Below are 27171 nucleotides of genomic sequence, written 5' to 3' on the forward strand. Positions count from 1 at the left end.
CCCCATGGCAACCGACCCTTAAACCCAGTGCCAACACTCTCTGTTAGCAGGAGGGGAGCTCATTCCTTCTGATCATTATAGTCACAGGCGCTTTATAGCCACAGCTGGTTGCACTGGTCAGAAATGACAAAAATAGTCATTTTTGCACCTCCAGCCGCTTTCCTTTCCCTTGGCAACTGAGTTTTAAGAATTTTGATAATTAGACATGCCAAAGTTTCATTTCTGATGAACTCCTGTCTCATCTTTTTATAAGAGATTGATAGGCAATATGAGTGGGTGATGAATAATTATTCTACTCTTGTCTGTTCTGCAACAACAGCGGCAGCACACATATCAAACGTCCTCACATTCAGCCCACAAAACTGGCATATGGCTAGGCTGAATCCTAAAGAAAAGTTCTGGGGCATGAAAGTCCGTAATGCTTCACTAGAGGAACTTTGCAGTTAAAACTTGGAATCATTATCTTTAAACATCCCAATCAAAAGCATTCACATTTATTTATTTATCTCAAATGAACTTATAAGTTTTTATGAGCTATAGAACAAGTTAAATAAACAAGGCAAAAATTGGCTTGTTGTTGAAATGCATTTATATCTCTTATAAGACATCCAAACCAGCATTTATGTAAGGTGATATTCTACAGAGCCAGTCACAAAATTCTTCTTCTATTAATATTCATAAGCATCCAGGTTGCCATAAACTGTATATGATCGCTGTCCCCTGGTATATTTCATGTCTGTCATTGAGAAGAAAAGCGGTTTTGCTTATTGTTCAAAAGTTTGGAATAAAAATATGGAAAGAATGCTGCATGTTCCAGTCAACTCCTAATTCATGTCAGTTTTACCCAACACCTTCTGTTTGGTTTTTCCTTCATTAATAGCTCCAATGATAATTGCATCTCTTTGTGGTTCTGAGAGTTCCGGTCAGGCCTGGGTTACTCTGATATAGTTTCATCCTGGCCTGCGTTCTGGAGACAATTTAAGGTGTTCAGAGGCTTTCACCATGAGGTTGCTAATATCTGTAGTGCTTCTAATTATGGTGGTAAGTTGCTTTAATTAAAGAGATTCAAATGCAAAACAAGGTAGGTGGACTTCAGCTGGGAGTCTCCTTGCTGAAGAGTCTTTCCAGTGGCAATCTGACTGGGATAGTACTGAATTACTATCCCATAGTAATGAATTACTAGCACTGAATTACGGTCCCCCAGACACATCTCAGGATCAGTGTGAGTTTAAGAAACACCAGTGGCATAATGGAGCTAGACTCACAGGGATGCACTGTCTTGTTGGTAGGGCTATCAATAGGACCTGGTATCTCTCCCCACCAGAGACTTCCCTGGTCCCCCTGAACACAGCTGTAATCCTCAGAGCTGCTGAGGGGAAATGGATTTCCCAGAAGTGTTCTATCACTCCCTGTTAGGTTAGAATACAGATATTTTGGGGGAGGTTTCATCTTGAATGGGCTATCAAAGTCGATGAGCTTTCTGAAAGAGCTGCTCCTGCTGGAGATGAAAACGACTAGAACAGCACATCTGCCTGAAGTTTTGGACATTCCTTGGGGGTGCAGCTACAGGATTGCCTTGATGAGTGCCAGCACTTCACAATTTAATACTATATCACTTACACCATGTTGATTCTGCCACATCTCTTTCCCCCCTGTATATCCTTTAAGGTTGCAACTGTAATATTAAACCTTGCAGAACAGCTGTTTCTACACCAAGAAAAAATAAGCTGTGGCAGTCTGGACCATCAGCCTTGGCTTCCCAACTGTCTACCTTTGCTTAACTGAGGAAGCTCCCTGCCAGGTCTGTTACATGAAACGGCTTAAGGTGCAATCATTTGCAATTTTCTTGCAGCTAAGTAATTTAACAAGCCTATTGTCAGAGTGGGCTATTCAGCTAACAGGGGTGGCCTGATTCTTTCCAGAAGCAGATCCTGATGCATTGCAGTTATTTTGAATAGGTGGAGCCGAGCTTTGATGGTGAGGATGTGAGAAACTTGTTTCTGCTGGGAATGAAAGAGGCAGATATTCTTGGAGTGCTCCCAGGACCAGGGTGGCACCAACTCTCCAGATGAGGACAGGCAGGCCTGGGAAATGAGGAGTGTACATGCAGAGATGGTGGAGGAGGGTGAGGTTGTCCTGAGGCCATCATCTCCAGGTGTTCAGGCAGTCCTTAGGAATAGGCAGGGTTTTGAAGTTCAGGGAAGGCATCATGGGAGAGGAGTAGGAGGAACCCAGGTGGTTCCCTGACATGGCTTTTAGGGAGAAGGGCTATGGTAGATCTAGGAGGGCAGTCCTTCTCCAGAGGGGCACACCCAGAAGGGTGGAGCCCATGGTTGCTGAAAAGAGGTGTTCTTAGAAATAATTTCTGTTTGGGTTCAACAAATCTCTCTGTTCATGTATATATCATCTGGCTATAGTTCACTAGCAGCATATTAATAAAGAGCTCTTAAGCAAAAACATGGTCTGTTGTTTGAAAGGCATTAAGGGGGGACCCAGCTCCTAACAGTTTCTTCCCTAGTAGCCTCCTCCATTTTTGCTCCTCCCTGCTCACCCATCCCAGTGCAAAAAACCCCAAAAAACACTAAATGAAACCAAAAGGGCGTGCATGTTCCTACAGCACAGCAGCTTAGCCACTAAGCAGGGAGAAGAGGAGGAGGCATTCAGGTTTTTTATTTTTATTTTTTGCAAAGCTGTTGTAGATAGATGTATTGTTGTCCTCTTTCAAACGCCTACTGATTCAAGAATGTTTCTTTCCTCAAGGTTATATTTGGAGAGACTGATTTCATAGCCACCTGAAGTTACTCCTCCTGTATTTGGATCTCTTTGCTCAGTTTTGTCATGCAATTCTGCTGCACTGTTTCATTTAAGGAATGGACTATTTACAATATGATATAAGGAATGATAGAAATGGAGAGAATGGACTGATCAGCGTGGGATGAAGAAGGCATCAAGAGCTTTACCTTGTATAAATTTCAGTGCCTATCTTAACGATACAACAGACCCAAGGGGTGTTTTCCATGATTATTCAGCTTGTTAGGAAGCCAGTGCTGCTTTTCCAAATAGCCGTTCAAGATTCTGTCCTAGTGACTGTTTGTTCTCTACAAGTGAGATGGCCCAAGGCAAAGAATTTATGCATCCATCTAGAGAGGTCATGCACAGAACATCCTTTCAATATTTAACATGTGGTTTGCACAAAGGTGATTTAGCTTACAATGACCTGTGTGTGCGCGCGTGTTGAAAGGGGGCCTTGCTTTCTGTTTCAACACTTAGCCCTTGTGCATTAAAAACCGCAGTAAGTATTTTACTTCCTGCATTTTGAAGGAGAAGATTTACTGAATAGCTTCTCACACTAACACGAGCTATGTCTGACCTTGCATAAAGTACTTTGGTGTCGGTGCATAACGGAACACAGGGATAAGTGGAATTGGTTTGGTATTAGGCTGACTTCCTGAAAATGGTGCTTCCAGATATTCTGGACTGCAGCTCCCAATGTCCCAGACCACTGGGCTTGCTGACTAAAGCTTACAGTAGTTGTGAGCCAAAACATCTGTGAGGAAGGCTGGTATGATAACCTGAGAGCTGAAAGAGAAGCCAAGATTTTTAATCTTGACACAAGCTCACTATTTTGCTTCATATTCATGATGCAATTTAACCTCTAGGCTTCAGCTGATTCTGGGGCAGTTTTGCTGTGTCTGAACCAAAGATACAGTATACAAAGATTCTTCCTTATAAGAAATAAAACTATTTATATTCTTTGAAACAGATAATTTCACTAACAAGAGCAAAGGTTCAATCCTATCTAAAGGTTCAATCTATCATAGGAGTACACTTTAAGAATGTATTTCTTTTTGGTTTTCCACGCTGGACCAGTCTGAGAAGACACTGTTGGGGTTCGAACATAACATTTTCAACAGGTAAGGCAAAGATTTGGTACTGCCTCTAAGTCAGCTATAGCTCATTCCAAATTGGGTATCATAGAAAAATCAGCCTAGTAGGTTCCAGGCATAATGGTAAATTGAATTTTAAGCACTGCTTAAAATATACTTTGACTTAAAAGTAGTGCATTCAACCTGATGGATAACATGATGGGAAAATTAAAATCGAGGAGTGTTGCTCTAGCATCTGGGGCTTTTTCATTCCTTTGGTTGCTGCTTCTTACCATTTTCCTTCTTTGATCTCACTCTCCTCAGCCTTGTTCCCTGTACTGCTTTCTGTAATTGTTTAGACAGAAAAAGGGGATTACAAATCCTAGCATTCCCCAACCAGCTGTGCTTTACTTCCTGCCTAACAATGCATAGGATTCTGCCTTAGTTCAATTGGTTGAGGCAACTCACATGGTTTACAAAGTGTCATGTTCCAGGTATGCTGTGATGTCATTGACAGAATCATATGGCTCACCATAGATAAGATAATTCCATTGTAATGTGGGTAAAGTAAGCTAAGGAAGGCCAATGGCCCAACAAGGAACAGCATTAAACCTATGCAAATTTATCTGTAATGCAAATGAATTGGAATTTTGATATACATTAAAACACAGGTAAGTAACATAACAGCAAGGTAAAGAGTCATTTTTGCTTTAAGTTCGTGTACAAATTTGTGTATGTTTTTAAAAATAAAAATAATTAAACATACTGGGTTATTTACCACATTTGGTTAAGACCTATAATCCACCTAGATGTGGATGGCATTGTACTTAATAATTACATTTAATACTATTATTAATTCCTTTCAACTTTGCTTCAGACTTTCAGCTACAGAACAGATAATAGAATTTTGAAATATATGCTTTTGGAAGATATTGGTATTGCACACAGAAAATAGTCACAAAGGATTAGATTTCTTTTTTATCAGGCAAGCTTTTCAATATGTGGGTAAGTCAAAGTGGAATCCTCTGTATTGTGTTTATACAAAAAGAATTTGATAAATGCACCTTGAAACAGCCCAGAGAATGTTGAAAGCTTTGTGTATATGAATGTTTTTATTCCTGCAAAGAATTAATTAAATCATCTCCATCATTCACACATCGCACTGCACCCCTGCACGCACAAGCCACCAGCCCATCTATTTCTCCAGCAGTTCTGTCCTGTCATTTCAGCTAAAGAACGCTGTGTTTTTACATCCAATGCATATATCCTCATGGTCCCCATTATGTCTTTCTTATCAAAAGCTTTGAATGTTTTTGAATAAATATACACAGTTTTCATGTATCATTATTCACGGGTTTGGATTTCCTGCCCTTCCCATCTTCTCGGCAGTCTTTTGTATCCATAGGTTGAATGCATGCCAGTTACATGGAACTGACCATGCTAGAAAGAAGGGTTGCTTTAAAATGTTCTCTCTGACATGGAAACCTTTGGAGATAATTTTGGATAACTGCCTTCTTGCCTGAAACTGGATTTGAACAGCCCCATTACATTGGACCTTATTTCCAAGATAGGTTCAGACGACTACCTGGAGTACAAGTACCGTCTCGCCAACAGGAAACCACAACACTAGCACCTCATTTGTAAGCTGCATGCTTGTTCGTTGTTTCTCCCCTATTCTTCCTTGCTGAGGCCATAAAGCCACATTGGATGCCTCACAAGAGGTAAGAAGGTGGGATATAAATGCAAGATAATGATGACAATGACAAAGAAGAAGTTGGGAGCACCTGAGCTTGCTTTTAAGCAATCTGCAGCTTCTCATTGTCTCCAAAATTGGGAAACTATGCTCAGCTGAAATTACAACTAGATAACAAGCCGGGATAATACACCATGTTTTTGCAAACAAGGAAGCCATAGTTCTGCTCATACACACTGGGAAGCTGTGAATACCTTAAAAACAGTAACACACACTTCTATTCACTTAATACTAGCCCGGAGAGGGAAAAAGTCAAGTTTTATTGCAGCTCATCCATGTCAAACTAAACTATGGTTTAGCATTACTTGTCAAAAGGCTTGGTGTGAGGCCCTTTAAATATTGTTCTAGCCATACCCCAGTTGCTTTCCTGTTGCACACTCCAGCACAACTGAGGTAATGTTTAAAGGACCTAACTACATTGCTGGGGGACTCATTACATGGATATGGCCACCTGATTCTTAGACTGCTGGAAGGCTCTTGTAGATCCCATAGGAAAGACCAGTGATGATCTAAGTCAACACTGATGGTGCATTTACAACAGAGGGGCCAGGGCCCTTTCTAACCCAATTCCATTTCAGGGCAAAGGAAAAAGAAGTGGTCAAAATATCAAGAATGCCAGTGGAACTTTTACTTCCAGTAACTACATTTTTAGGCATTTCAGTCTTTTAGAGAGATGGAAAACTGCACAAAAGCTGGGGAAAATTGCACAACTTTGGCAGCTGCGGGGAAGGGACACTGCAGTTGGGACTGGAAGGAAACCTCAGCAGGCTGGACTGGCATCCCAGGCCTGAGCTCTGCATCCCTGGCTGAGACAGAACCCAACTCTGTAGGGCTTGCCTGTGGATGCCAAGGGTGAATGAGGAACATGCAAATGGCTCCAACAAATTCCAGGGTGTCGTTAATCCACATGCAATTTTCAATAGTCCTGTTACGAAAAGCTAGCACGGAATTCATTCTGGTTTACAAAGTGCCATGTAGCCAAATCTCCTTCTCTTTCTTCACTTAACAACTTGATGTATATTGATTGCTCTCATTATAGGCAAGCAGACTACTGACCTGCAATAAAAAGTTCTTCCAGGGCCGTCAACACATTTACCTCCATTGAAACAGAGGGATGAGTTCAGAAGAGGTTCAGTGCAAACGTCAATATCCACTTCACAAAATTCACCTGTGTATCCACTCAAGCAAATGCACTCAAACGCATTGACCAAGTCTTGACAAGAGCCGCCATTAAGACAGGGAGCCGATCCACATTCCTGAAGAGATAAATAACAATAAATCGATTCCAGAGCCTTAGCACTGTAATCGTATTTCCCATGAAGAGAACCTCACGTTGCAAGAATCCTGGGTTTTATTATATTATGTCCCTAAACAGAGCCACTCATCACAAGTTAAACATATGTCTCCATTGTTATAATATAGGCCTTGGGAAGGGCGGAGGAGTAATCCTTGATTCTTTTTTCTAGCTAGTTGAAAGAAAAGTCACAAGCTACAACAGCACACTACATATGAGTAGCTAGTCACAGGTATTAGCTCTGTGTAGTGATGGCAGGCACCAGAATGCAATACACTTTTTCATCTGTGTTTCAAGAACAATACATCACACAGATTTAAAACACGCTGGAGTGATGCATGTCTATATGACATACAAATCCCATTAACTCTGCTTGTGTCTTGGGCACTTTTGTTTATTAAGTATCAGATTCACACCCCACCTTTTATTCCTCTTGCAAGGAACCCAAGGCAGCTTCCACGGTTCTCCTCCTCTCCATTTTATTATCACAACAACCCTGTGAGGTAGGTTAGGCTGAGGGACACTGACCCAAGATCACCCAGTGAGCTTCATAGCCAAGTGGACTAGAAGCTGGGACTCCTGAGTCCCAGTCAAACCATCTGAACTCTATACTATATTGTCACTCATTATATAGCTCAGTAAGGCATTGCCATGATACCTCCCCCCACAAATACTTTTTCACTAATTGATGTTTCAGAGACCCCCACAAACTCCACCATGCAAGCCATAGCTCACCATGGTTCAAGACTATTTGTGCCATGGAGCTGTCGAGGACTGATCCAAACTAGTGAGCATTCTAAAGTTAACCAAGGGCTTAGGTACATTTTCTTATACTACGGCAGTTACTTGAATGCAAAAACATAAATCCAAGGGGAATGCTTTGCAACAACATGGTTTCTCTATCTCCACTCCAGTTGGGATGTAGGATGATTTATTAGAAAGCATTACAAGAAGTAATTGAATTATATACCCCATAGGAAGTGTGGGATACTTTATATATTGTTAAAGAAACAGAACCTATGGTTTACAAATTAGTCTTTCACTAAATTAATTAAAAAACTTAATGGGAAAAACTAAGTCAATTTTTTGTATACAAAAAGATCAGCTTGCATTTTCAAATTAGTGTGGTCTGTCCTCGTGAGCTATACACAAGAGATTTATTCTACTCCTCCACCCCTGCATATATTCTCCTGCAGCGTGTTAGCACTTCAAACCATTCTAGTAGCTTTGTTCTCATTTTACACTCTATATGAAATTTATGGGGAACAAATCAACCTAGAATAATAGTTCATAGGAGAAACCATAAAAACCACTGGGAAGTATCAAAGTTAAAAATGAAGCAGGAAACAGAAATAGGCATTGAGCATGGGAATGGAATTCTACTGGCCATTCTTATAAAATGACTGGCTAGCTGGGAAGGCAACATCTGGAACTAGCTGGTCAAATTTTTGATATTTCTTGGAAAATTGTGGAAATATCTGACATCTCCACTAGCATCTCAAATGTTAAAAATGACTAATATGATGAGTACTGATCAATAACCAAATACATTAATCAAATTTATTGGGTGGGATTCCATTTTCCTCTTATTCCAAAAGGAATGAATGCACTTAACATTATTCCAACAAAATCAAGAGGTAAGCACACCTTGCTTGGGTAAAGTGCTTCATTCGGGCAAGAAGATATTATTAAGGTTTCTCCCATCTACTCCAAGATACCACTGGGCATGATTCTTCTGCCAGCGCAATGAGACTTTCCCTTTCGCCACTTTCCCCTTTAGCCCTTCATGCCAACAGACCCACAACAACTGATTTTCATTTTGTGGGGGTCTATAAGCAGGAAGGGAATTGTGCTCCACTGATGGATGTCATCCATTGGTGTGTGTTCCATTGATTAATTATAGGGATGGCACACAGTTTTACTTCTCCTTTTCTCTGTTATCAGGTGAGACTGGATGCGCTACATCAGTGTCTGATGGAAACAATGGGCTGGATGATGCTACATAGGAACATGCAATCCTTAACCAAACTTGTTCCCCTTGAGCTCTAGGAACTTCAACACCTTTCCAACTGCATGATCAGAATTCAGTGGAGCCAGATTTTTTTTTTTTAATTTACCTTTTAGGTGGTCAGAAAAAGTTTCCCAGACCAAGAGTAGATAACTCTTTTGCATCTTCTTAATTCTCCTGTAAAGGCTTTCTGATGAGCCATTAAAGAACCTTGGCTGCAGTTCAGCTCTTAAATGTTACCCTAATTTATCTTCTCAAACTAGAATATCTACCTTCCAGATCTTTACCAACATCCAACAGCAATGGCCCTTCACTTGCTATTTTTCTACTTATCTGCTAGCTTTCCTCTATCATGACATTTTTCTATGTTGCATCTTCTCTGCAATATGTACTCCTCCATGTGTGATGGAGAGTGAAAGACAGTGAGAAACATGACAGAGTGCTTGATGTTTCACATGGGGGACACTCTGAGATAGTTCTTGTTCTCTCTTTGCATGTTTGTCCAAAGCCACTTGACTATGGGCTTCTCACACCGCTCTTCAGGGCAAGCCTCTTTGGAAGAGGAAAGGGTGGTGTTGGGGCAAGTATGCTAGAGAAAGTGAGTCTTTGTAAATGTGTGGGGCATTGCAAAAGTTGGGGGCTGGATGCCTCCTCTGATGTTGGTCTGATTCTTTCTATAAGTGTAGGAATGCGCAAGGTTGGAAAACTCATTCTCTTCCACTGACTTTCCTAATGTTTTGTGTTTTTTTTTAATCTCTGGAAATAGTTGTTGAGCCAAGCACTCTTTTGCCACTGTGAAAGTTTCTGGACACCCAACATATGCATAGGCTTGTATTGGCTGATTTCAGCTGTCCCTTCCTCTCATTCTCTGCACTTCGTGATATTTACTTAATTTGATATAATCTGTTTTTGACATGCTTATTACAATAAAGCCAAATAAATACTAACTGGACAACAAAGATTTGTTCTCTGATTTGTATTGCTGGTTGGGCAGTCTGTTGTAACATCTTGCTTAGCTTGATCCATGAAAAAAATAAAGATGCCTTCAACCAAAACCTCATTTTAGATTTCTTTTCAAATCCTTCATTCACATTACTACATTGTGAGCCACACTTCTTGGCATGCAAATCTCAGGATAAGATTCTGGATGAAGGGGTACAGACACCAAGTCAGAAACGCAATAATGGGACCCTGAAATCTCATTAAAAAGAAGATTATTTTTATTGGTTTTACAGTTGTTCATATGGCAGAACTGGGAACTGGGTTTCCAATTAACCAGAGAAAAGAACTGGCCTGCTCTTGTCCTAACTGCACATGCAGAAATCAGCAAGTGAATTTTCGTATGGCACAAAGATAGTTATCACAGAAAGACACATGTCTACCAATGATAAGACTGAGGGCTCACTGTCCAAGACTTGCAGAAATTGAAAAGCACTTGAGGGAGCTAACAACCACTTGAGGTCTGCACATGCTTAATAGTCACAGAACTCCAAGGGCACTACCCTACGAATTTTTAGGCAGAAAAAAAGCCCTACAGCTACCAGAATTCCCAGTCGACCATTAAAATCCAGGAGGAGGATGGAATGGAGTCTCTTGCAATAGGGCCTGGCTGGCTGGCTCCTTAATCAGGAGCATTTCATAATCCAGCATTGTACTGAAGGGCCTCATTTTTTGACATATCCATACTAAGCAGCTGTTACAGGCATAGTCAGATGACATAATCAACATAAAAGTTGGAAATCTGGATAATGAAAGAGGAGAATAGGAAAACAAGGCTGACTTGTTCTTAGAGGCTACAGTTATTTTCTTCCTCATGCACTTCATTCAGTTCCAGGAACAAATAAATCAACTGTGATGAGCAGAGTTCAACAGATATGAAAGAGGGTGGGGTGCTGAGAATCTCCTTGAGCTGAGAAGCATGTAACTACATGAAAAATTGCTTTGTCTTGGCTCAGACCATGCAATCCATTTGGCCAAGTCTTTTCTTCCATTCTACACTGAAATTCTTGAATCTAGGATCTTTTGCATGCCCAGAAGATGCTATTGAGCATGGTTCTTCTTGAGACTCTTGCTGTCACTGCTCAATCTTAATGTTTTCTTCCCCAGGGTAGGGAAAGTGAGATTAAGTGCTTCATAAACCCAACAACCTTTCCAGCTCTAACATCTTGAAGTTTATTACCCACTTATGTGTCATTGTTCCCTAATTCCAATTATTCTAAGGAGGTTTTCCTAGTCAGATTGCTGAGGCAGCTGTTTGGAACCTTTGAAATAGGAAATTGAGAACTAGTAACCAAAGTTGTCTTGGCTCCTCACTTCCTCTAAGGGAGAGCATGACCTGTTCTGAAAATCAGCCTTCCTTAACCAGGTGCTCTCCAGATGTGTTGGATAACAATTCCCACCTTCTATGAGGGGATGTCACACGGAGATGGGTAGAGACCTGTTCTCCCCTGCAGAGGAAGGCAGGACGCGCTCCAATGGAGCAAAGCTCAGGGAACCAAGGTTCCATTTAGATGCCAGGAAGCACTTCCTGAGAGTTAGGACCCTGAGGGTGTGGAATGGGCTTCCACGGGAGGTGGTTGAGGCCCCATCGGTGGGGGTGTTCAAAGATAGGCTGGACATGCACATGGTGGGCATGTCGGGAGTGGAGCCGGCTGGTGCCGGAGGTCAGACTAGATGGCCCGGGAGACCCCTTCTGACTCACTCTGTTTCTATGTGTCACATGGTCTCAGCCTTTCCAACCTGGCTGGACTACATCTTACATCAGCCCAGTCAGCAGATCTATGGGTGTAGAGAGTGGGCTCTTGCTCAGGCTGTGCAGTAAGCGTCATCATCAGGTTCTGAAGTGGAGGGGGAGAGGCAGGAGAAGACAGGGACCTAACCCTTTGAAGCTCTTTCAAGGTTGCTCAGTGAAGTTTCTCACACTGAGCATGAGAATCAATCTCTTTGGGAAGAGATGGGGAGGGTTTTCAATAGGGGAAGGGGAGCAGATGCAGGACCCAGACCTTGACCCCGTAATTAGGCATTGAGAGAGATGAGCTGCTGTGCTGGAGGGGCTCCATCCCTCCTACCATATTGGTCCCCAACAGCAAGAATGCACCTGATGGTGGTACCAGGAACCTTACTGAAAGGGAGGATCTAGGGAAAAGTTTCCACTTTGGATTCACTTTTTATATAAGCAAAGACTTCTCCTTTCGACATAAACTGCTACACCTCTTCTTCTGAATCCTAGACAGGAGAATAACGAGTCAGTTCATACTGGTATATCTCATCAGGGCTTTTTCATTAGGTCATCAAAGCTGGTTTACACCATCTGGGGCCATGGGACCCAGCTCAGTATCCACAATGATTAGCAAGCTTTCAGCCAGGAACCTGAAGAATGCTGCCTAGAGAGATAGGGGGATAAAGTTGGGGCCTTCTACATTAAGAGCATGTGCTCCACCACTGAACTATCTTCCTTGCCTGCAAAAATGGAAAAAGTAGGGGGAAATGGTGTACCGCCCTAGGAAAAGGATACTAGTGTCTGACAGGTGTTGGCCATATCTCATGTCCAGGAGCAGAATGCTGTGATTATCTATGGCACAACTGGGCCTCAGAGTGGGGAGAAATGGGGCAAGGAGGATGGGAGGCTTGGGCCATGGAGTTGTACCAGTGACAATCAACACCCAGTCTCCTTCCTGCCCCTCAGTGCCCCATAATCTAGTCAGCTGAAAGCAGCCATCTAGGTAAAATGCCGGCATGGTAGGTGAAGAGATTGCTGCTTCCACACCTTGTGGTTTGCATTGCATACCCAGAAGCCTCCATGTTCAGAGACTTACAAGCATTTGCTGTAGGATTATAAGATCATACTCTTAAATACGTTTAAGTTCCATTTCTCTCCATATGGAAATTTAACAACCTCCTTGAGTCTCCTATTGAAAGCAATGGGATGAAAAATGCTTTAAGTTTGGCTGGAACATGTCCTGAACATTTTTTTAAAGGGCATACATTCAGGTTTCAAATAATCCAGGATGCCTACTGTGCTCTACGTGCAAGTAAAGTTACCTCTGAACTCTTCTATACTTGCTTTGGAAAATCTACCTCTCTCCTTCATGGACTACCATTAATTTGGGAAACGACGGAGACATAAAGCGGTTTTGCTAGTACTACAGAAGGAATCAGCATCTGTTCCTTAATGAATTAAGTTACAAGGTCTGCAGAAAATTTAATGCCTCTTTTGGAACAAATGAGAATGGAAAATCAAATAAGTCAGGTTCCCTAAAGAAAAGTCACAAACATTAACTGAAGATAATTACTTAGAGACACATTTTCGAAGAGCAGCAAAAATGCCAAAGTGGAAGGGTCTGAGCTGCGGATTCTCATAGCAAGGATTAGTTATACTGCTTTGGCATCCTGATTTCTCTCTCTGCCCGCCCACCCCCATGCAATAGATAAAGAGGGATGAGCCAGTTGGGCTAGCAGGAATGCTTATCTATGTGGCATAAATGCTGCACTTTTATACACTGTACTTGTATATTACTGTTCAATCATATTGCCAAGATGGTCTATAAAAATAGACCCTAAAACAATTGCAAGTTAAATACAAAATAAATGCAATAAAAGAACAGCCACAAAATAATAGTCGTGTCAAAGAACACACAGGAGGATTAAAACTGTGATGCTGCTTTCACTGGGCCCATCCAAGGGAAAAAATGTGGCCGGTCCTAGAAATATGACCTGCAGGAGGTTGTCCACCAGCATGGTTATGCACCACTGTGTCAGAACACAGACACAGCATGGTGCCCCTAGGACTGTGCATAGCTCTATAAAGTGATCTTGCATGGAAAAAGCAGTGGACTCCATCACTGACATCCACCATTAAACCATATCAGGCCAGATGGCAGAAATGTCCCCTGCCTGAGGTTCTAGAGAGCTCCTGTCAAACCAAGTTGGCAGCAATGGCCAAAAGCCACTACCGCTGTGTGCAAATGGCTTCCAGAATTCTCTACCCAATTACTGGATAGGAAAGTGCAGATCCATAAAAATCGTTTTTCCCTTTGTAACACACAGTTATCTACTGCTGGGGCTCTGTTATTAATCTTCAGGAAAGATATGACAAAGCACAGACCATTCTAATGGTCCACACTATCAGCAAAGTGGAATCAAAGAGGGAGTAGAGACTATGAACTGAAAAGCTCTCCAGTGGTGGGGACCTGTGCAGGATTTTCTTGCCTGAGATCAACATGGCCTAGACATGTAAAAGTGTAAACTGGTTATCCTGTTGGAAGAAACAGTGGGAGCACTGGGAAGCAAGTGTCCCTCTTCAAGGGAATGCAGGAAGAGAAGAGTTCTTAGAGAGAGCATTGTACAACAGCAGAGTGAAGTATGGGAACTCCAAGAACAAGAGCAAGTTGAGGCAGAAGGGGAGAATCGAATAAAAAATGAAATTGGGGAAGCTCCCTGGAAAAGAGTGAGGAAAGCGGAAGAGTGAGAAGACACTCTGTGCCAGAGGAAACAGTGGAACTAGGGATGTATGAGGAATCTGACTTGGGCCAGGGAGCCATCAGATTCCTTTGGTTGGGCTCCCTAGACTCTGATCCACTTTCTTGCGGCTGGGACTCTGACTTGACACAAACATACCAAGCATTCGTAGGGTTGCTTCCAGGAAGAGAACCCATGTGAACACTTTGCAGACAGTGTTCCTCTTCCATACACGTGATTTGCAGCCTTCTTTTGTGCTGCACATACAGAGGTGGCACAACCAGAGCTGTGTTAGTGTTCATGGAATTCTTCTTGGCCTAGCTTGCTTCCTAAGTGAGGGATGAACACAAGCAATCTGATGAACCGAAGAGGGCCAGGATCATCACAAGCCTATATGGAGTCAAACTTAGGTCATTGAAGATGAGACTGGAGGACAGCCTACAGAGGAAGGACTATAGGACATACTGGGAAAAAACAAGCAAGAGGCTTAAGATCAGTTAAGCAATGAAACCAAGACCTACAGCAGAAGAAGAGAAAAATGGTAGTTAGGAGAGGCTCCCTGTTGTGTAGGACCGAAACTTGTCTGTGTTGGCAACACTTGTCTGTGTTACCATGATCTCAACTGGTATGCTGCCTCCCCGGAGGAAAGATTAGAGCTGTGACTTAAGAGATGCCCATGTTCATAAAGTGCATTGGTTTGTATCTCTTCTTTCTTATCCATGTGGGAATAAGTGATAATACCTTGAGGAACTCTGAAGAAATCATATAATGCTTGCAAACTTTGGAAAGGAAACTCAAGAGCTTTGGAGCACAGATAGTTTTTTTTCATTCATCCCTCCAGTACTTGGAAAGGGAATAGAAAGGAAAGATGAATCCTTTGAGTAAATGCCTGGCTACAAAAGTGGTGCCAACATGAGAGATTTGGATTCTGGGACCACAGGCTATAATTCCTGTAAGAGGGACTGCTGGCAAGGGATGGGCTGCACCTTACAAGGACAGTGAAGAATGTGCTTGGAATAAAGAGATTCATCAGGAGGGTCTGAGCAACCAGGGGAGGGACAAGTAAAAATGGGGGTGAAAATGGGCAAATGTACTTTGCAATGCAGCAATGCTTCAGGAGTCTTATCTCAGTCATGGATCCCTGGTACCTTCTCCCTGTTAAGTCAGTCTCAGGGAATAAATGAGTTGCTCAGGGTGGTCCCTGAACTGCTGTGCTGAGGAGCGTTTGAATAGTGCTGAATATTGAGTGTCAACTTATAATGCAATGACAGAGTTCTGATTTTCCATATGGTTCTGATCAATGCAATGCATATAATGAATAATAAGTATCTTGCACAATGTTAATGACATTAAAAAAAAACAGCCCAGTAACATGCATTTGCTTTCAGTTCTTGTTAGCATGCTGAACTTGCAATATGCTACAACCTGCATGGCATTAGGCAGAAGATGAACTAAAGCTTAATTAGTTCCTATTATGGCCTACTGAACATCAAAAGAAATATAGACATTCCAAAGGATAAAGATATGTATTCTCCTGGAGTGCAGACTGCAGGTAGTAAATAGAGTTCGAATGTAATTCCTAAGGCCTATCAAATTATTGAAATATTTAATACAGTGAAGGCTATGACATCTCTGCAAACAATTATAATAGAAGGCTTCTGAGAACTAATATGTCACTTATATAGTCAATTAATGCTTTAATAGGAAAACTGAAACACTATGCAAAAAGCTGCAAGTGGCCAATATCTATGTTCCCTGCTCCCTGTTCCCTTACAACAACAACACCAACAAAAGAATTAGTTACATGATCCTTAGTTCTTAAATCCATAGCGTGTCGCATTCAATCTGCCTTCTTTTCATGAAAGGCTCACTGATCCAGTGGAGGCTTCCATCAACTGAAAGGGGAAAGAAGGGATTTTCTGCAGCCTTCTAGGCTTCAGAGTTGGACTGAGATGAAACTCAGTGGAATCGATCCCTTCAGCACTCACAGACTTCCTCTTGTGCTCGGCCCAAAGTCGGCCAACCTGAGAGGGAGTCCGGAAGTGCTCACAGAATCCCAGACGTACAACCAGCAACTTGCTTCTGCATTGTGTGCAGCATGAGGGTGCAAATCACATGGACAGAAGAAGGGTGCTGCTTATGTGGGGTGAGAGGCTTGGTTTCTGGTGAGCAGCCCGTCAGCACTGGGTGTGCTTGCCAGGGAAGTTGGGCTCAGAGCTGTGACAAAGTAGACTGAAGTCCAGGGAGTGAGCCCAGGGGATCCAACAGATTCCCACCCCCAAAAGAGGTTCTTCATACATCCCTGCTCCAGAGGCCTGGAGACCTGCTAGCTCTCTGGATGGGTGCACTATGCGCTACATATTTCATTGATATTATCCTGATAACCCCGACTCAAGAATCTATTTTGCTTCTGGAAGCAGCAGCATGGAAAGCTGCCAGAAACATTGATGTGGGTCTGCATGGCCATAGAAAAGAATGAGCCAGTGTGTTAATTCAATAGATTATAGTAAGTATAAAACTTATGGAACTATGTTTATTTATCATTTGCATTTATATACCACCCTAGTAGCCCAGAAGGCTCTCTGGGTGGTTTACAAACTTTTAACCACTCTCTGGATGGTTAAAACATTATAACAACCTGCAAATGTCTCCAGAGCACTTTACTACTACCTAACCACTGAAACCACTGGGATACCTTTGAATGGGACCAATCCAAAGTGATGGGGGAAATTTGGTCCAGTTCTGAAAGGATGCTACTTTCTAAACAGATCAACCAGTTCTACACAGGTGTGGGACCTCCAAAACATATTAAGACCCTGACTGGGCTACCATTTAAAGGCTCCTACTCTACTGTGCTGAGATCCCAATCCTGACCATGGCTCCTGCCCTTTTGAGTAAAAAGGAAAATAATAATAAGTTCAGCCCTCAGAGACTATTGGTTTGACTAACCATGTATGGGTCTATGAAGTTTTATGTGCAGGAACAAGATTTAAGGAAAGACTTACATTAACATCAGTTTCACATCTTGAGCTGATCCATCCAGCTTCACAGCTGCACTGATATCCATTAATCATATCAATACATCTGGAAAGAGGAGTCCTTGTTTTACAAACAGTCCAGTATGCATATATACATGTATGTGACACAGCATGAGTTATATTATTCATTTGTATCCAAACACAAATTTCAGACTACATGCTGGCTACACCCCATGAAAGATAATAGAAAATGCCCCTATAACTTTATTTTGTTGGGCAGAAGCCCTTTAAACGGGCAAACACATGTTGCTCACCTCCAAAGGAAAGAGTCTGGTCTCAACCTGCTGGAATACAAAGGCTGAAGGAGTACTTGCAAGTATATTAAAGTCTAATTAATGCACAGTTATTGAAAATTACTTTATGTTACTGCACTCAAATGAAAGTAGAAATGAGATAATGTAACACTATATTGCATTAGCTTAAACTGGCAACATCTGTCATCCTTTAACTGTGCCTGTATTTTTACTTTATGGAATGGTGCAATTAGAAGTACCTTCAGCAACCTTCCTCAAAATTAAATCTTAAATGTTGCTAGTACTTCTTCCTTTTCTCTTTCTTTTAAAGAGTAATAATAGTAAAATTAAAAATAGTCACCTCCCATGCAGACAAGGTGCTGATGAGCATTCATCAATATTTGTTTCACAGTTTATTCCAGTAAAACCACTTCGGCAGTGGCACTTATAATAGCTGATGTCATCCACGCAGCTTCCATTATTGAGACAAGGTGCCGAGAGGCATTCATCTATATCTACTTCACATTGGCTGCCTGGACAAAGAAAAAAAAACATAAAAGCAACAATACAATCAGAATGCTGAATATTTGCACACTTGTATATCTATAAAGGTAAAGGTTTACCCATGACATTAAAGTCCAGTCATGCCTGACTCCAGGGGGCGCTGCTCATATCCGTTTCCTAGCCGAGGGAGCCAGAGCTTGTCCGCAGACAGTCTCCGTGGTCATGTGGCCGGCGTGACTAAACACCAAAGTGCACGGAATGCACTTACCTGCCCACCGAAGTGGTACCTTTTTATCTACTTGCATTTGCATGCTTTCGAACTGCAAGGTTGGCAGGAGCTGGGACGGAGCAACAGGAGCTCACCCCATGTGCGGATTCGAACTGGCGACCTTTCGATCAACCAGCCCAGCAGCTCAACAGTTTAACCCACTGCACCACCATATCCCTCTATATCTATCTATACCTATACCTATATCTATATCATCTGTCTTGTTTTGGTTCACTCCGAGAAAGATCCCTGTTCATTAAATTAAACATCTTTCTATACATGCAATGATTTAAAATTGTAACTATACACTTTCCATGTAAAACTTAAGCTAGATCCTGTGGGCACATTTGGTAATAGTTGTGGGCTCTACCAAAAATGGCTGCCATAGGAGCCATGGCTAGAGACAAAGCACAAGTAACTTTCCAAAAGGTAAGGCAAGGCTGAGGGTCTGAGCCCCAACACAATAATCAAGTGGCAAAGCCCAGAGAAATGAAACAAAGGGGAATCCCAAGATAACAGGTATTCCTGGTCATTGGAAGATTATGAAACCAAAGTCTCATGTGAAGCAGGAATCACATCCCATGAGATGAGAACAGACACCACATGCATTTCAGCCAGACTGGTGGCAAGACTGATCCTTCCTCTCTTTGTATGCAAGTTCTCTAGTCACGCACTGGACATGATTTGAGATCCCTTTTGGGGACGCCGCCTCTGTCGAGATAGAAGCAAGGGGATCCCCTTGTGAATGTCAGCATCAGCAAGAAAAGTCCCAGGCTTGCCTGTCTGTGTTTGTCTGTGTGTATTTATGCGTCCCCTTGGGGCCAAAATGTTTGCACATGCTTGAGCTGCATCTTGACCTGGCAAGCCAGTGGAACTCATGGGATGAGGAGCAACTCCAGCTCAGAGGAAGGTACAGCTCAGTACCTTGAAGGAATGAACGTGGGGTAGGCAGAGTTAGCCCAGCCCAGCTTCTGAGAAATGTTCTGTATTTCTGTTCACTGAATGAACTTGTACATTGCTGAATAAGTCTCAGTGCATGATTGAGAGAACCACAGAGAAGCAAACGGAGCCCTGTGATGTTGAACTTTCCCAGGAAGTCTAGACACTGCCACACATCTCAATTTCACATTACAGTGGAAGAAACTACCCTTTGTCTGATTTGTAATACCTGCTGAAGACACACATCATCTGATTTCCTTCTCACTGGTATTAGAACTGGGAGGAAATCCCCAAAGATAGCATTGACACATGGCTACATCTTTTCAGACAATATATAACCCCAAACTCACTTATTTGCTATCAACTCACTATGCTATCATCACGCTATCTCAGATAGTTTCCAGAAACCACCTTTGCATGCCTTCCTGCAGGCTGAACTTTTCCTTCTGCAGGCCAGTTATAGGGAGATATACATATATAAGGGGTTCCAGCAGGAGACTGACTTGATCTGCTGTTGTAAAGAGGAGGTGATAAAATGCTGTTAGTATACAGACAAAGCAGGGGAGCGCTACATGCTCTCCCTTTGAGATCATACTTCACCTGCATAAACTCAAAGTCTTTCTTTTGAAGTCATTCACTTCCTTACATCAGAGGGTTGAAAATCCTTCTATACTGTCAAGATTGCAGGAGATGCGACTTCAAAAGAAGAGTCATGCCATGTCTCTGGTGTTTGGCTGGCCCATTGCGTGTCAACTCCAAACCTAAGGAAAACAGCTTTCATTCTAGTTCTAAGACATCTGTTGTGGTAAGGGCAGAAAGAGAGTTTTCTTTCGGTATCTTTGGCTTTCGTTTAGACATTCAATTGCTACACTTCCAAATACATCCCATCAGCTCCAGTGCTAATAATTAGCTACAAATGGCTTAAGGATTGTGGTCTTGATCTCTTGAAGTTGTTTCTATAAATCAACAGAAGCAAGTCTTACAAGAACATTCAGTGAATAGGAATAACCCACCCTAATTAAAGAGAGCCTGGATCTACCTGATTAGAGCCATCATATTAAGCTTCTTTACACTATGGACTTGTGAGAAACTCTTCCTTCCATTCCCATTAGCTGAACTGATGGAGCATTTAGTGTACAGGGTGAAGAGCTTGGGCCTTGAGGGCTGAGGTGCTGAGTTCAAATCCAGCCATTTACTCTTGCTAATAGAAGTATTTATAGAGCCATTAATCACCATCCCACTCAGTTCTGCTTGCATTTTCAAGCTATTTAAATCCTGAATGCTCTTCAAGAAATGGTTCCAGCTCACAAATGGCCTTCTATGTACCACTATATAGTGCCACTGGAAAATCACTTTGCCACAAAATGCAAAGTCATTTAAGCACAAGGGAGGAGGAAGACTAACCCACAAACACACTTTGGTCACATAATCCATGGAGAGTTTTTATTTTTTTATTTTTAGGACTCCAGTCTGGGGTTAGCTTCTTTCAGGCAGCTAAACACAATCCTGGGCAGGCCCATAAGTTCTCCCAGTTGCATCCACAAGATGTCCTGGTTGTCTTCGTCTATTGGCTCAAGGCTTAAATGGGTCATCACTAATCTTAACCCTAAACCTTAACCCCTTCTATATATGCAGTAAAAGTAGTGTCTTGGCATTCAGATATACACAAAGGGAAAAGAAACTTTGCACTGCCATTCTCTTTTTTGCACACGTTCACAGCATAATTTAATCATAGACTGAAAAACCTTTAACCAACATGAGCTGTCTGAAGGTTTCCTATTCACTCAAGTGATTCTGCCCTTTCACCCTGGTTGCCCCCATCTGCCTGGAACCCCCTCCTGGAATGTGCATGTGAGACTTCCTCCCCTGCTTCCTTCAAATGCCTCCCTCTTCACAGCCCTCCTGTATTCTCCAAACGCTTTCAAAGGGATAAAGTGGCAGGGCATGGCTTCTCAACAGTGTTCAGAACTTCAAAGAATCCTTGTCATCTACCCTGAAAGGAAAGCCCTCTCCTGCTTACACCTCTCTCTCTCTCTCTCTCTCTTTCTCTGTGTGTGTGCATTTAAGCAAAAAGAGATGTGAAATCATAAGTTCAAAACTGGTATTGATGACAGTAACCTTCTCCAATCTCATGGCCTCTAGATGTGTTGAACTGGCCTCTGGCCAGGAATCCTGGGAATTGTCATGTAAAACATCTGGAGGGATGCAGGGTGTGGGAAGCCTAGCCTTCAATAAGCAGCATCTGTACTTAGGCAACTGATAAATTTCATCAAGTCTATGTTCATCAGTAAGGCCTTTCAGACGATAAGACTCATGTCCAACAAATGAAAGACAGGGAGGACAAGGCTAGAGGGAAGTTCCAGTCACATGATTCACAGCAATCCATGAGAGTTTCTTGAAAGCAAAGGGGGAAAAGAGAGAGCAGACATGTGCCTTCAATGTATTTGGCTTTGGGCATCTTTTCTGTTGCTGCTGATTGCACATGTGCAGAATCTCCTTACTTTTCAAACTCCCTGCTTCTAGAAGAAGACTGATAACTGCTACATGCAAGATGGACACACGTTTATTCTAAAGCAGACAATTGTGCAGTGCAGTTATATTACTAATCACAACTGAATCTTCACTTGACATCTTTAAGCCTCTCACCATAATACATGTTTCCAAGACCTTTCTTCCTGGGTGGGACACTTCTAAAACCTGATGCTCCTAATTACTTGTATATTAACTGCTGATTTGGAAATGATGAGGAATTAATAACCTGCAGAGGCACAAAAGACCATGACAGAAATCCTGCATGGGGTTAGGCAGCTTAATGCTCACCAACCTCAATGGGATTTAAGCAGCTTAACTCTATACAGGATTGCAGCCTCTACAAATTCTAATCCTTAAATGCTGCACATCCCTGAAGTCGGAGAAAGGGATGCTGTTTTTCCCAAGGTAACTAGTGTTCCGTTATTAGACACTGCTGTTTCTAGCAGGGCTGCCAAGAGGAAAGGTGTGGCCCATCTGTTTTGCAGTGCAACACACACACGCACACACAGAGGGAGAGAGAGAGAGAAAATCAGACAGGCAGGCAAGACAAACTACGCAACACAACAAAAACACCTTTTGGCATGTGAACTGTCCAGTAGAGAAAAAAACATATAAACACTGGGCTTACAGCTGAACCCTATGCATGTTTACTGAGAAGTAAAATCCATTGAGTTCAAAAAGGCTAACTCCCAGGTAAGTGTGTGTAGTTTTGCAGCCTTAAACAAATAATGTGGTGATATGCACACACACACGAGAGAGAGAGAGAGAGAGAGAGAGAGAGAGAGAGAGAGAGAGAGAGAGGGAGGGAGGGAGGATACTAGTTAAACTTTTACAGTTCAGCTGTCTTTTAACTTCCTTGTTCTTTGACAAGCCATACATCCATATCCAGAACATAGACCTGGGTTCTAGTCCCTGCTCAGTCATGGAGCTGACTGAATGACTCTCAGCCCAACCTACCTCACAGGGCTGTTGTTCTGGGGATCAGATTGAGAGAAGGAGGAGGGGCCTTATGTAAGCTGCTTTGAGTTCTTTAAAAAATCAAAAGGTGGAATATAAATCTAATAAAGTAAACCAACATAAATAAATCCAGAAAGTACATCCAGCCAACATGTTAATGGGCAATGCTCTATCTAAACAAACTGGCCATTCAGCAAAGTTGCTGATTTTTATACAGTGGCTGTGGGAAAGGTGCTGAAACAAGAAATTTAAAAAAAAAAAAAACACCAGGAGAACATTTTTCTATTGCATTGATAACAAGGTTGGAGAAATATATTGGTATAGTCTGAATAACATCTAAGGGGCAACATGAAAGTCATTGTCAAAACCTTCCCTCCAAGCAATGTAATTCAAATACTTCTTGAAAATGGAAGTTTTGATCACTGCATACTTATGAAAGCTAAGAGCTGGACTACCCTTTCCGAAGACACATGTAGTATAGCTAGAGGTTTGCTAGTAATGTACTACTTCAAAATGCAGGAAGGAGAATCATGTGTTCAGATGTGAAGATTCCTGCCCAGAAAACTAGCACAATGGGGAAGAGTCCAAACCCTTTTCTACAGGCAGAAACATGGGAGCATTCAATCATGCACCTCCACTTGCATTCTGAAATGGTACAGACCCAGAAGGACTGTGCGCTTTGATCATCCTGAAGGAGCAATTCAGCTGAAAGGCAGATGGAATTCTGGATGAAAGAAACAGGCATAATAAAAGGATCCCCTCCTACTCCTTTATTTTGTGGACTTTTGTCACTACAGGAAAGGGTGAAATATTTGGCGGTTTTAGCTTGGAAGAAAGACAAGTAAGGAAGAGACATAATAAAATCATACAGAGTTGTGCAGAGAAAGCAGCACAACTGGTATAATGGGAGAAGGGGGCATTCCTGGGTGCTGGTATAATGGGGGAAGGAACAAGTAAAAGCGCAACAACAAATTAAACTTTTCAATTTTGTCACCATACTGCTACCAGAAAAACAGCACTTTGAACATTAAACAACTATAATGAATGTTGCATTCCAGGTCCAGATTATGAATCCCGAGAACGCACTTTCATTCTACTTAGTCCCTTTCACTGAAAGTACCTTGGCAGCAGACTGAAATTGGACAACTAAGAAGAAGATGGCAAGATTGGCCAGCACTGCCAGACAAATTACCAGCCCATTCAGGTTGGAGGGATCCAACATATGTAAGAAATGCAGAAGGTGGAGGCCAGTTTGGGCTAACCGTAGATTTTTAACTTTATTTTATACAATTAGGCAACATTTCCCAGTTGATGAGTGTGCCAGCAGCGCATGCGAAAGGAAACCTGCTGAGTCAGTCTTTCTTCCAGCACAAAAGCTGTTTGCTTTGGTCTGAGACCAAACCTGGGAATATGGCATTGATGTCTGGCTTGACTTACCCTCCTTAATCTACAGCATACCACAGCTGATAAAGCCACCAATGCTAGCCCACTCTCAAAAGGTAGCCAAATTAAGATACTGGTGCAGCTCAGCAACTATTTCACTTCAGCACTGCCATTGGTCTTAAAATTCCCTCACTTGTAAGGATCTTATTCTTAAACGTCTAGAAGAAACCTCCTAGGGGAGCTTTGGAAGCCACAATCAATACTGTCACCAAGTTGTCACAAGGTCTGAAGTAAATTTGTATTTGAGAGAGAGCAGCCAGCTTTACAAAAAGCAGGGGAAAGCTGAAGTGGTGTTGATGGGAAGAGAAAAACACTTTGACAATATAGTTAAGATACTGATCTAACACATTTGGCCTCTGGTCATTTGAGAAACTCTGAATTTACAGGGTTGCTATTAATCCTGAACTCTGAAGTACCTAGACTAACAAGTAATGCCTTCTATTAAATGCAGCACACCAGAAAGCTAAAACCACTTCTGTGGAACAACAGTCTAGACATTTGAGATCTGCGTTTCTAGCAGTGAGGCTTTTGTTGAGGGTCTTGCAAAAATAAAAGGAAGAAGTACATAGCGGTTTGAGCAAAGTAGGATGGACCAGTCTGTCTTCCCATGAGCAAAAATACTGAGTGTGTCATCCTGCAATTCTGACTTACTGATGCCCAGTATAAAGTGTTTCTATGTCCAAATTGCTCCACAATACTCTTCAATCTGCTAGCGTACACACAGAAGGGCCTTTGCATTGGAGCGACTGTGCCTCTGGAATGTCTTCCCAGAGTGGTTTGTGATCTAACTCTGCTTCTATTTCAAGCATCTTATAAAAATGCTTATATTCTAGCAGGTAACCAAATATGCATTGAATGCTGCAGTGTATATGGTTTTAATAGCAAGCTACTTAAACAATAACACAACAACAACAACCACTGTAATTCTAATTATGTTTACTAGGAAAGGGCAATCCTTGTTTCTCATCGTCTTGTGCGTTTGTGTGTGTGTTTATTCGGTTGTTTTTGTTTACCTATCATTTATAATCAGTTTGTTTCCTATCACTTTAAATTATCTGAACTTACAGTACAATACTATGCAAGTTTAGCCAGAAAAAGTTCCACAATTCCTAGCATGCTTTCTGGGAGCTATAAGCCCCTTTTGTGTCTAAACATACATAGAGTTGTGTCTAAGATTCTAGCCAAGGGACTGTGAGGTTGACACTTGAGAAGGAAGTTGTCTGAGTCCAAACCTTGTGTGTTCCCTATTCCCACTCATGGGCCAGAACATTGAGTGAAGCTCACCCACACAGTGGAAGCAAAACTTCCTCCTTCCTGCTCCTGGATGAGCTTGGCCAAGAACACAAAAATGCATGTACCATAGCTGGGTGCGTTGTTTCGACACCATTGTTAAGTCTCCGGAGCAAAGTATAAGGATTATTAAATGCAGCCTAAAATCACTCTTAGAAAATCAAATGATGGTTCTCGACATGAGCAATTACAGTGCTAGCACGAAAGATTTACAACAAAGCACACATTACTCAAGAGAGCTTAAGCAAGAGAAGATGGTTGATCAGAGGAGTGGCAACAGAGCCCTGCAGAGGGGCATTTGTTTCCCTGATCTGGGGAGATCGCAGGCAGGGCCCACAGTGGTTTCCCAACCTCCTTGCTTCTGGAAGTGGTACATCACCGTCAAGACTTGCAGGCTCTGATGGCCTTATCTGTTGACATTGCTACACTATTCATTGTCTCCGATACTAAATAGAATGCTCTTGTGCTCGGTATCAGGCTGGGACTGCCCATTAAAAAAGTGGCCTTTTTAAACACCTTTGGCAATTCCTTTGTCATAGTCTGACCCATTTAAACAGCTTTGCCGTGCCTCAGCCTTGATACGTTCTGGATTGCTCTTCCGAGGGTCGCTTTGCATGCAATTTAATTTCCCCGGTATGAAGCCTTCATAGAGAGGTTGCTAGGTTGCAGACCAGAGATCATTGTTACTCCTTTACACCTTGTGATGCGGCAGGAAATAAAAGCCTCCAAGTCTTCCCTTGCCCCTTCCTTCTCAGAGTCAATGCCATCCACTCCCCCTCTTCAGCCTGCTGCAAACAATTAGGAGTCCCATTATGCCACACAGATGCATAAGAGGAAATGGGTAGAATGAGCTGTTGCTGCCTTTTTGCTGCTCCGCTGAGAAATTGAAAGGTATGTGAAAGCTCTCTAGGTTGCAGCCATACCTGCAGGGTAGGTAGATGTCATAAAGGGGAACATACCAACACAGCCAAGCTACATGGATGGAAACCCTGTTTATACCACTGAGTGGCAAAGGAGTACCTGTAGTAGAAACATAGAAACAGAGCGAGTCAGAAGGGGTCTCCCGGGCCATCCAGTCTGACCCCTGGCTCCAGCCAGCTCTGCTCATGACATGCCTACCATGTGCATGTCCAGCCTATCTTTGAACACCCTCACTGATGGGGCCTCAACCACCTCCCATGGAAGCCCATTCCACACCCTTGGGGTCCTAACTGTCAGGAACTACTTCCTGGCATCCAAATTGCACCTTGGTTCCTTGAGCTTGGCTCTGTTGGAGCGCATCCTGCCTTCCTCTGCAGGGGAGAACAGGTCTCTGCCCACTTCTGTGTGGCACCCCCTCATGTACCTATATGTCAACCCCTCAGAGTCTCCACTTTTCCAGGCTGAAAAGACCCAGCAGAGGGAGCAACTGCGGTGCACCAGGCAATGTGTAAAGGAGCCCTCAGATATACTTGCAATATCATAGACTAGGCTGAGAAACATGAGGTGTGCAATCTTTATGAAGCCTTTGTCAGCCTCACTAGCCCAAGGCCCCTAATTATTTTCTTTTCCCTGGAAAAAATAAGGGTTTGCTGAAGAAATCTAGTAGC

At 42.4% G+C, this 27171-nt stretch overlaps 1 protein-coding gene across 1 annotated transcript in view; it reads right to left on the reverse strand.

The window, feature by feature from the left end:
* The window catches only part of LOC123019006 (protein eyes shut homolog), a 227764-nt gene extending 210315 nt beyond the window's left edge, over positions 1–17449 (reverse strand). The window contains exons 1-2 of the mRNA XM_044421442.1: positions 17384–17449; positions 6676–6875 (exon numbers count right to left, since the gene is read on the reverse strand). The gene's annotated coding sequence lies outside the window, so the exon portion shown is untranslated. The remainder of the gene's footprint in view (positions 1–6675; positions 6876–17383) is intronic.
* Positions 17450–27171: the final 9722 nt, after the last annotated feature.

The sequence above is a fragment of the Varanus komodoensis genome, unplaced genomic scaffold (genome assembly GCF_004798865.1).
Source record: "Varanus komodoensis strain SLA01 unplaced genomic scaffold, ASM479886v1 scaffold12, whole genome shotgun sequence".
Taxonomy (NCBI): domain Eukaryota; kingdom Metazoa; phylum Chordata; class Lepidosauria; order Squamata; family Varanidae; genus Varanus; species Varanus komodoensis.